The sequence below is a fragment of the Erythrolamprus reginae genome, chromosome 12 (genome assembly GCF_031021105.1).
Source record: "Erythrolamprus reginae isolate rEryReg1 chromosome 12, rEryReg1.hap1, whole genome shotgun sequence".
NCBI lineage: Eukaryota > Metazoa > Chordata > Lepidosauria > Squamata > Dipsadidae > Erythrolamprus > Erythrolamprus reginae.
In genome coordinates this window covers 9,054,160-9,066,356 of record NC_091961.1, presented here as the reverse complement: position 1 = coordinate 9,066,356, position 12,197 = coordinate 9,054,160, and the positions used below count along the sequence as shown (strand labels likewise).

The following is a 12,197-nucleotide window of genomic DNA, read 5'->3' as shown; positions in this document are numbered from 1 at the left end:
GCTAGAGAATTGATCTCCTTCTGAGCTGTCTGCCAAACTCTCCTCCTCCCTGTCACTCATGTCTTCTTGGTCAGAGGAGCCTTCATCAGCAGATTCCACCGGGGGCAAAACAGGCCTGCAGCATGTGGATGTCTCCCCCACATCCACAGTACTTGGGGCAGGAGCTGGGCCAGAGCTAACCACAACACAAGGGCGCTTTTTCAAGAGGCACAACTGGACATCCTCGTCTTTCGTTGAAGAAGTTTCACTGCAAGAAAGTCCAGTCGCCCCTTGAAAAAGCACCTTTGGGTAAGACAATGTTTTTCTCTTATGTTCATGGAAGTGGCATGCGATGCAATCCAGGGGTGATTCTACCTTACCTGGCCACAGTTCGCTTCTTCTTGTGCCATGTGACTGCATGCACAGCTTCTGCGCATACGCAGAAAAACAAGCTGGCCATGGACCAGCATCAACAGAACCGGATCCATGATGTGATCATTGGTTTACTACTGGTGCTATAGACCCAGTTAGAACCAGTAGGAACCCACTTCTGATGCAGACCCACTAGTAGCTAAAGAAGCCTAGATGCTGCCATAGCTGAGATTTTGGGGTGGAAAAGAAATGGGACGTATTTGGTTGAATGGGTGATGAACGATTTTCACCAATGTGAAGGCTAATTATCCAGCCAAGGATAATGAGAAGGTCACCTCATTAAACAAAATCTGGAAGCATTCTTAATTAATGCTCTAAATAAAGTTTTTAAAACATAATACAGTGGTACCTCTACCTAAGAATGCCTCTAGTTAAGAACTTTTCTAGATAAGAACCGAGTGTTCAAGATTTTTTTGCTTCTTCTTAAGAACCATTTTCTACTTAAGAACCCGAGCCCAGAAAAATTTCCCAGGAAATTTGAGAGCAGCACGAAGGCCCGGCCAGTTTCCTGCCATTCCCTCTTTAATCCCAGCCATCTTGGGCTTTTCTGGGCTGCCAGAGGAGCCTTTCAGTGTCACTTAAGGAGGCTTTGGCATCCAGAGCAAACAAAGCATTTTCCTTTCTCTGGGCGCTTGGAGAGGGAATAAACTTCTGCCAGTGCCCAGAGAAAGGAAATGCTCTCTTCACTCTGGGCAGTGACTGTCCTCCTCCTCTTCTTCTTCCTCCTCCTCCTCCCACCCAAATTCCAAGCTTTTATTTCTTTCCCAATGGGTTTGCACACATTATTTGCTTTTACATTGATTCCTATGGGAAAAATGGCTTCTACTTACAAACTTTTCTACTTAAGAACCTGGTCGCGGAACGATTTAAGTTCTTAAGTAGAGGTACCACTGTATTTGGGAAGACAGCAGTGATGCCTTCTTCTCTCTGTTCAGCCTGGCGTTCGCTGACTTTTAATGTCCGTTGTTCAGTTGTGGCTTTGATTATTTGCAGACCAAATCCATTACATCTTGTTAAAAAAAAAAAGTATAACGAAACTCGGTTTGGTGTTATGTGTCAACCTAGCCTCTAAATTTCTTGGGCAGGAAAGAAAAGGCGCACCCACATGGACATTCCAGCTTTTTTGTTTTTTTGTTTTTAAATCAAGGAATATTTCCAACAAAGTAGGAAAAGAAAATAAAGGGATGCAACTTAACCATTGCAGGCCGGGTTTTGGCCTGGCCTGCAATGGTAGCAATCCAGCCAGTTTTTTTTTCTTTTTAAAGATTTCCTGAGAACAGGGGGGGAATAATTCCAGAGAAGGGCTGGAACACTTGATAATATTAAGCCAGATGATCTTAAGACCTGGAAATGTTCACCCAACTCTTGGCTAGAGGTTCTGCACTGTTAAGGGACTGGGATTTTTCTTCTTCTTCTAAAGAGAAGGTTTAATCCATATTTTCCTAAACTTTAGTTTAGCAATTTAACTTTCACAACTCCGGCTTTCGAATAAGTTTGTTTGTTTGTTTAAATTTGTATGCTGCCTAATCCGGGGCGGCTTATAAAAAGAATAAAACAATATAAAACAATTAAACACAACAATTCATTATTATTATTATTATTATTATTATTATTATTATTATTATTAATTAGATTTGTATGCTGCCCCTTTCCGTAGACTCGGGACGGCTCACAACACAATAAAACAGTTCATGACAAATCTAATAATTTAAAATTTAAAATATTAAAAAAACCCATTATTAAGCAAACATACATACAAACATACCATACATAAATTGAATTGAATAGGCCCGGGGAGATATCTCAGTTCCCCCATGCCTGATGACAAAGGCGGGTTTTAAGGAGTTTACGAAAGGCAAGGAGGGTAGGGGCAGTTCTAATCTCTGGGGGTAGCTGGTTCTAGAGAGTCGGGGCCACCACAGAGAAGGCTCTTCCCCTGGGGCCCGCCAACCGACATAGTACTATAAAAACCCCTTAAATATACCACTACAGTGATACCCTCTAACATCCCAATCAAATCATGTCTAGGCCAGAATTAAAGATGTCAGCTCTCATGGCCCCCAGGCACGTTGGCAGAGCCCGGTCTTCAGGGTCTTTCAGAAATCCAGTAGGGTAGGGGCGGTTCGGACCTCGGGAGGTTGTTGATTCCAAAGAGCCAGGGCCACCACAGAGAAGGCCCTCCCTCACAGGCCCACCAACCGATATTTCTTAGTCGACCGAGACTTGGAGAAGGCCAACCCTGTGGGCTCTAATCGGTCACAGGGAAGTATACAGTAGGAGACAGTCCCATAAATAGTCTGGTCCTAAGCCATGTAGGGCTTTATAGGTAACAACCTATAAATAATACATCTCTGCATACAAGCCTACGTGAAGATTGCAGCTCTATCCTCTCATCTTTGTCTTAGCACTAACAATTACAGAGCCTTGTCCTTTGTCACTGTTGCCCCAATTTAACAAGGAATGAGTATGCTTTGCCTTTAATGAAAAAAGGGTGTAGTTATATCCTATGCATGTTAGCTCGGAAGGAAATTCTGCAGGGCTTAATGCAGTTATATTTGGGTAAGTGATCTATACTGATGCAAATCAATAAACAGGAAATAATAATAATAATAATAATAATAATAATAATAATAATAATAATAATAATTTATTAGACTTGTATGCCGCCCCTCTCCGCTATAACCCCATGTTACCTTTTTTCTCTTCTTGTTAGCATGGCACCTGAGATATCATATAGAGGTAGTCCTTCTCTTACAAGGATTAGTAACCGTTTAGTAACCATTACAATGGTGCTGAAGAAAAATGTGGCTTATGGGTGTTTTTCCCAGTTACAACCTTTGCAGCTTCCTTAGGATCAAGATTCAGCACATTATTTTAACTCCTGGTTAGGACTTAAAAAAAACTTTATTCTGAGAGAGTAACAATGAAAGAGCTTGCAAGCCAGTAAGAGCTGGGAATATCATTAGCACCTGGAAAGAAACATTCAGAGTAAGTAGAGCAATGGAAAAAACCCTGCAAAGACTTAGGGCTTGGAAAACATTCTTTGCAGAGAGTGACAATGAAAGAGTTTGCAGGCCGGTAAGAGCTGGGACCATTGTTAGCACGTGGTTAAGGCTGGAAATAAACTTATTCAGAGCAAGTTAGAGCATTGAAAAAATCCTGCAAAGACTTAGGGCTTGAAAAACATTCTTCACAGAGAGAAGCAATGAAAGAGCCTGCAAGATAAGGTTTTCTTCCTTTAGGGAGGAAAAAGGTGCATCTTATACTCCAATTTATGCATGGTATGTTTGTGTGTATGTTTGTTTAGTAAATGGTTTTTAAAAAATATTTTAAATTATATTTAGATTTGTTATGAATTGTTGTATCCTGCTGTGAGCCGCCCCGAGTCTGCGGAGAGGGGCGGCATACAAATCTAAATAATAAATAAATAAATAAAAAATACGGTACATTTTGGTCTCAATAGTGGTCATAAGTTGAGGACCGCCTGTACAATGAATCTGTTAGGCAATTCGGTTCTAAATAGTTCTCTGCAGAAATCTCCCTCCTCCTTTTGCTCTTTATGTAAACTGTTTCTCACTCCTTCCCCAGAGAAGATGTTAGTGAATGACTATTGAGTATCATGTTAGGGATGCAGTGACTCAGTGACTAAGACATTGAGCTGGTCGATCAGAAAGGTCGGCAGTTCAGTGGTTCGAATCCCTAGCGCTGTGTAGCTGAGTAAGCTCCCATTACTTGTCCCAGCTTCTGCCAAAATAAAGCAGTTTGAAAGCATGTAAAAAAAATGCAAATAGAAAAATAGAGACCACTTTGATGGGAAGTTAACAGTGTTCTGTGCACCTTTGGCGTTTAGTCATGCTGGCCACATGACCATAGAGATATCTTTGGACAGTGCTGGCTGTTTGGCTAAGAAACAGAGGTGAGCACCACCCCCTAGAGTCAGGAACGAGTAGCATGCATGAGCAGGGAACCTTTACCTTGATCATGGTTTTGCTTCCATTTCAGTGACAAGGTGATTAAGTCGGAATGTTCTGCTTGTTCTTAGACACTAAATCATCTATTAATCGCCAACCTCCTTGGCTGCTCTCACTTCCATGTAATCAGTGAAGGGCTGCAAAAAATTTTACTGCCACACCATGGGTGTGGCTTATTTTGTGGGTGTGGCTTGCTGGCCATGTGACCAGGTGGGAGAGGCTTGATGATCATGTGACAGTGGTGGCTTAAAGGTCACGTGATTGGCTTAAAGGTGGCCAACTTGATGCCACCCATGTCAAGGGTTAGGGTTTCCCTATCTATTTACTATTACTGTACATCCAAAATATGCTATTTAATTTAGTAATGGGCAGCCAAAATTTTTACTGCCACACTCTGGGTGTGGCTTATTTTGTGGGTGTGTCTTAATGGTCATGTCACTGGGTAGATCTGTAGGTCAGCGGTTCAAATCTCACCACCGGCTCAAGGTTGACTCAGCCTCCTTCTGAGGTGGGTCAAATGAGGACCCGGATTGTGGGGGCAATAGGCTGGCTCTGTTAAAAAGTGCTATTGTTAACATGTTGTAAGCCGCCCTGAGTCTAAGGAGAAGGGAGGCATAAAAATCAATCAATCAATCAAACAATCAAACAATCAAACAAACAATCAAACAATCAAACAAACAATCAAACAATCAAACAATCAAGCAATCAAGCAATCAAGCAATCAAGCAATCAAGCAATCAAGCAATCAAGCAATCAAGCAATCAAGCAATCAAACAAACAAATAAAACATTTATTTATTTATTTATTTATTCATTCATTCATTCTTATTTATTTATTCATTCATTCATTCATTCATTCATTCATTCATTCATTCATTCATTCATCAAATTTCTAGGCCACCCTTCTCCAGGGGGACTCAGGGCAGTTTACAGGATGAAATCAATACAAAAATTACAAATCCCAACCATAAAACCCACATCCTAAAAACCCCCACATTCAACACATTCATCCTAATCCATCCCAGTCACAATCATCCTATTGGCCAGAGCAGAATGTTGACTAATATGACAATTATTTCAATGGCTTCTGTGTGGTTTAGTTGGAATGGAACTTGAATAACTAAAAGAGGCTGTTCCTTACGGCTATTTCTGTGCTTTTTGGGGAGCATGATTTAAAAGGATGCTGATATGCTCTTACAGGGCTCTGATACCCAGAAAGTTCCAGCTTGCCCTCCTGCTTTTTAATACAGTATGACAAAGCACTAAGAGAGATGGTTAGGAGCTGGGGATTTGATGCCCTCAAAATGCTGGTCCTACTCAGTTCACTCCATCAGACATGTCCAAGTCGATGTCTGATGTTAGAAATGGACTAGCGGAGGACACACAAATGGAAATTTAATCCAGACAAAAGTGGGACCTTTTGTCAATCAAAAGGTTGCTGAGAGAATAGGGGATTCAAACTGCAGTGGATGGCAGGATGTTTTCTTTGAAGACTGAAGTTTTCAGTTGGTTATTCTGGGGAGTTTGCTCTGAATCTGAAAGTTCAGGTTTGAAGATGGGCAAGAATGTATTTGCAGTTAAAGCTAGTGCATCCTTTCCTGTTGTTCTGTCGGGCTCTCTGGTAGACTCCTCCCAAAAATTCACAGGTACACATTTCAGACACACACACATTTGAAAATTCAAAACAATGTTCTTTATAAGGAAAATTCACTTAACCTAAGCCCTCTTTTGGGATAGCAAAGAGCATTGGTCTCCAAACAAACTGGTAATTTGTACAAGTCCCTTATCAGTTCTGTGATACTTAGCTTGCAGCTGTGAGGCAATTCACAGTCCTTCTTCTTTCACAAAGTGAAACACACTTTGCTCTGGTTTAGTTTCAAAGTGGGGAAAAATCAGCACACAAAAGGTCAAAGTCACTAAAGCAGTCACGAAACACAATGATCAGATAATCCTCCACAATGGCCAAACCCACAGGCTGCTATTTATAGCAGCCTCACTAATGACCACAGCCCCACCCAACCACAGGTGGCCTCATTTTCTTTGATAATAATCTCTCAGTTGTTGTTGCCTATGCATCGCTCTCCGCATGCGTGGCTGTATCATTAACTCTTGTTCTGAATCCAAAGAGGAGCTAGATAATTGATCTCCTTCTGAGCTGTCTGCCACACTCTCCTCCTCCCTATCACTCATGTCTTCTTGGTCAGAGGAGCCTTCATCATCAGATTCCACGGGGGGGAGGGGGGAACAGGCCTGCAGCATGTGGATGTCTCCCCCACATCCACAGTCCTTGAGGCAGGAGCTGGGCGAGAGCTAACCACAACACCTGGATTTGTCAAATGATACCACAGTAACATGTCTGCCTTAACTTTCCTATTTGCTAGAATTTTTCCATATTGATTTTTGTGTGTGTGTGTGTGTATGTAACACAATTAGAATTTTAAAGCTATATAATGGTTGCTGTATTTTGTTGTCCGTCTCCCAAGGCACTATTGTTATTGAAAAGGAGAGCTACAAGTTTAATAATTGACTATTAAGATAAAGATTTCTGCTTGGCTAGAAGCAGTATGAACAAGTCCTCAGCCTTAGCTGTCCACAATCTAAGCTTCAACCAAAATGAAAAAATAATTTTGGAGGAAATTATTTCTTACCTTATTGGCTCCTCTATATTTTCAGTGCTCCCAATCCCACTCATAGTTTCAATAAAATTAATTCTCAAGTAAAGCATGCTTACATTACCTGTTTTAAATTAGCGTAACGAAATCAGAGGAAGATTGATGAAAACACACAAAATAGATGGTGAAAAGTTTAGCTCTCCTTTGAAATGAACTCAACTTCTGGTGATTTGAGGAATGTATTTCAGTAGGTTTCTACGTACCGAGAAAGGAGAATATTTGTAGCTCCGGGTTGAAATGAAAGGTCCTTTTCAGCTTGGTTGTTTACTTGCAGACATTTCATTACCAAACTATGTTACATCATCAGTGTTTGGGATGACCTTATCTAGTTTGGTTAATGAAACTTCTTCAAGAAAACTACCAAGGTCAAAGAGCACCAAGGACTCTAAGTTCCTATATAGCAGAAACTGTATCCCATCTCCTGCTTTCAGAATACTGTTTTCCAACTTCTCCCCAGTACAACTTTCTTAACTTCCAGATTTCTCCCATCCAGGTAATAATCAGGTCCAACCTTTCTTAGAAAACCAAATTAGATTTAATTGCTGCCAGATAACTAGGTATCAAATCCCATTGGAGAGTTAAACCCATCATTAAATTATTTTCACTGAGCTTAATTTAGTGTTTTGTTTTTTAAGAAGTAGCAAACAAAGGAAAGTTGGTTAAGACTTTGCTAGACTTTAAAGAAGTCTATTTTGTTTTAAATGCCCCTCCAAAATTTTTTTTTAAAAAGGGGGGGAGAGATAGAAAGAAATTAGCCAAAAAAGGAGACATAACTGTTTTGATGTTATTCTATCTGGAAACTAAACGAAATAAGATGCAGCTGTTGGCTAGAGAAATTAGTTCCTTTATGCAGTGGCAAATATGACTTCAAGGTTTAGCTTTATGAAATTAGCAATAAGTTCGTGCCTCCTTTGGACACAATATTAATATTTTGTATTTTACTTGTTGATTTGTTGAGAAAGTTGGCCTGGTTTTAGAAATAGAGGTGCTTTTCCTAAGGAACGCTGCAACATAGGCATGATTTTATAGGATGATTAGAAAAGGAGGGAAGAAAATTCGGAAAACATCATTTTATTTTATTTTTAGAAAAATACCAAATTGAGGTGAGCATTTTCCCTTCAGAGATTTATGATTATATGACCGGCTGCACAGATGCTATTCCCTTCTCTTGTTTTGGTCTTATCTTTGTTTAAAGCTAGCTAGCGTAAGACGTTAACTTCATAATTTTTTTTTTTTTATAATTATAAAAATACTTTTTGTTATAATTATAAAAATACTTTTTGTTAGCTGGAAAGTACCTTGTTCTATAAATCAGACAGTTTTCTGATATTCTTTTCATGAGATACAACAACTTGGTAGGACCAATACAAGACAATTTGATCTGAAACATTAATCACCTTACTTGTATAGTCTTCATAATTATTCATTTGTTCATTTTTAAAAACGTTATTGCATATTTTAGCTTTGGAATTAAGTCTAAAAAAAATGTCTGAAGTGAAGTTAATCTTTGTTTTTTAAATTTTTTTACAGTTTTTATTTACAAATATACAGAACATAAAAGACAATCATAACAGTTGGCAATTGAAATGTAGTACATTACAATATGTCTGGGTGTAAAAATACAACAATAAATAAACATACAGACTTACAAAGAAAGGATAGAGAGAAAGTAGAAAAAAGAGGGAGGAAAAAGAAAAAGAGGAGGAGCAAAGAAGAGAAAAGAAAAAGAGAGAAGAATGGGCGAGTGTACATTGGAGCTGTGTTAAGCATATGAACTAATTTTAAATTTATTAGCTCATTACCTTAAATCAAAATTAGTCATATAGATAGGTAGAAGCAAGCGTTGAATTAATCGCAATATAGAGATTTTGAAATTAGAAGTAAAATTTCATATTTATATGTCTAATATCTCTTACAACTATTAGAAAAGAAAAGGAAGGGTTTTATACCAGATTTGTGTCTGGTCTAATATATACAGATCATCCCATTGTTTAAGCCAATTGTTCTCTTTTTTTTAACCACTTGTAGAAGGGATCCCAACAATTGTTAAATGAAGACTCGGTTTCATTTCTGACTGCCATGGTTAGCTTAGTCATCTCTGCACAATATTTAATTTTCTTTACTAAGAAAATTAATCTTGACATTATTTTTGGCACCACAATTGGATCTTGCTATGGGAGGATTTCATCCATTTTTAAAGCGGATAGTTTAGTCTGCATTAGTATAACAGTATATCAACATTTAACCTGCCACCCTTGCTGCTAAAAGCGAATGCCCATTGTCTTGGAATGACAGACTGTTCTTACCAAGCTTCCTTGGAAAAATAAACATCTTTTTGATTTGACATATAGTACTGTGTGACTGTTCTGCTTGGATGCAGACAAGTGTATCCAGAATCCGTACATCTTTCTTCCAGTGACAGATGTGAGCCTAGGAAGAATGTTGTCTAAATATTTATGCAGATGCAGTGATGTGTCACTGGTAGAAAAAGGAAAATCTCTGTTTCACAATAATTAGCGTCCCCGTTTAGCATTTACGAGCTGTTTGCGTTATTGACGGCTGCCTCTAAAGTCAGTTCGAGCTCTTTGATGTCCCACCGATCCGAACGAAACTCCCCTCTGAACAAAAGTAGGTAGCAAGGAGACACCAGGCGCATCGGGGCGGCAAGGATGCTCTCCCCACGGAGCAGAAATATGGGTGCAAGCCCTTGGTTGGTCAGATGGGGATAAATAAAATAAGGCCCCTCTCCTGGAATAATCCTTTCCCCTTTTGACTGCCAAGTATTTTGCAAGATGCAAACGGTGCTTCCTTCGTTCAGCTGCTGCCAGAAGCCTCCCTGCCCTTGATGCTTGGGGAGGGGTGAAAAGGTATTATAATGTGAACAGAAGTGGTCTCGAGGCCTACAGCTGGCTAATAACAGAGTGGCATTGAGCGCCAGTGAGACCCACAGCTGTGACTTTCGCCACGAGGCTCAGACGAGACAGAAGCAGACAGGATCTGCTGAGCCAGTCCGCCAGCGAGCTTTAGCTCTTTATTGGCCAGATGGTGTGAATTTAGACACTTTTGTTATGCAATGCCAGGGAGGAGTTGAGGAGAAGAAAACAAAACAAAGGCCACCAGGCTGGGGGGCTTATTTCGGTTTGAAATTAGAGACAGGTTTCTTTTTTTAAAAAAATGGAAAGCTGAATTTTAAAACCTTTTTTTTCCCGGAAGGAGAAACAAGATGTAAAACTTTCTTTGAGCAACGGAGATTTATTATTATTATTATTATTATTATTATTATTATTATTATTATTATCATCATCATCATCATCATCATTCACCACCACCACCACCACCATCATCATCATCATCATTCACCACCACCACCACCATTATTATTATTATCATTATTATCATTATTATTATTATTATCATTATTATTTAGATTTGTATACCGCCCGTCTCCGAAGACTTGGGGCGACTCACAGGATACAATGTAAACAATACAACAACAAATCTAATCAATTAAGAATGACAAACTAAAAACCCAATACAGCAAAATCAATCAGCCAATTCATTCACAACTAAACATTTCATTTATTAAATGGTGTGTGTGTGTGTGTGTGTGTGTGTGTGGGCTGATATAATTGCCCCATGCCTGGTGACATAAATGAGTCTTAAGACTCTTACAAAAGTTGAGCGTGGGAGAAGTGCAAATCTTCTGAGGGCCGGGGCCGCCACAGAGAAGGCTCTTCTCTAGGCTTGCCAGACGACATTGTCTGGCCGACGGGACCTGGAGAAGGCCAACTCTGTGGGACCTCATCAGTCGCTGGGATTCATGCGGCATCTCTGCTCTTCACATTATACTTTGTGTAGACCTGTGTGCATTAGCCTGCTGTTAAAATACAATATTACACCATTCAAAAAAAAAATGAAGAATTTATTAATATCTGTTTTAATAAGGCAAAAGGCTGACATGAGGTTCATAATCAAAATAGAGATTGGTCCAGTGAAGGTGTCTGTTAAATCTTCCACCTGGAATCTGGGTCACCTTCTACAGCAGCATAGAAATGAAGAAAGAGAACCTGCTTTGTATTGGCTGGATTCACATATTCACAAACGTATGAATTTGTATCAACCATGATTTACTAGCTACGTCTGAACAGACCAGAATTATGTAATACTTAGCAACACCTTATGTTTTCCAAAGAACAGATTGCACCTTTGAGGTAGCAGTGGTTTGCTTAGCCACGCTCCATAATGTGCCAGCCCACACAACACAACAAACCTAAAATAAGCAAACTAGACTATGCCTTTGTTCAATGCGTGCAGCCTATCTGAAGCTTGGAAATATGTATGAATTCATTGCTGATTCATGGCTAAGAGTAGCTGGCTAAGGGTTTTTTGCAATCTTTTTTGCACTACCAGGGATTGAAGCCTGGCATCAAAAGCAACATTTATGTACTTATGAGAGGAGACATCATGTATCACGAAGGCCAGACGTAGATCCTAAGAGGCTCACAACTTTGTGAGAAGATGGGCAAAACAAACAAACAAACAAACAAACAAACAAACAAACAAACAAACGGCTTTCCATGTAATATGGCCAAGCTGTGCCAATGCAAGACTTGAACTCGGCAAAGATTAAGACAGAAAACTAATATGAACCTCATCTATAATCACGAATGAAGGCGAATATACACTGCTCAAAAAAATAAAGAGAACACTTAAACAACAGAATATAATATCCAAGTCAATCAAACTGCTGTGAAATCAAACTGTCCATTTTCTTCACACAGTTGTGACCCTGATATGATCTGTGTCTGGGCTTCAATGGTACATGATGTTTCCTCTTATAGTGGGGCAAGTCAAATTTTTCAACTTTCCATTTCCAAACGTTAGGGGTGCTCCAAAGTTGTGTCATGCCTTGGGGATTGTAAAGATATTTTGGTTACTTTCATTTAATGGGTGTCAACAGGCTCAAACTCAACCCTGACAAGACGGAGTGGCTGTGGGTTTTGCCTCCCAAGGACAATTCCATCTGTCCATCCATTACCCTGGGGGGGATTATTGACCCCCTCAGAGAGGGTTCGCAACTTGGGCGTCCTCCTCGATCCACAGCTCACATTAGAGCACCATTTTCAGCTGTGGCGAGGAGGGTG

The 12,197-nt window shown here is 39.7% G+C and overlaps 1 protein-coding gene across 2 annotated transcripts in view; it reads left to right on the top strand.

Moving 5' to 3' along the window:
- The window catches only part of EBF2 (EBF transcription factor 2), a 347,547-nt gene that overhangs the window by 18,543 nt on the left and 316,807 nt on the right, over positions 1-12,197 (top strand). The window lies entirely within an intron of this gene.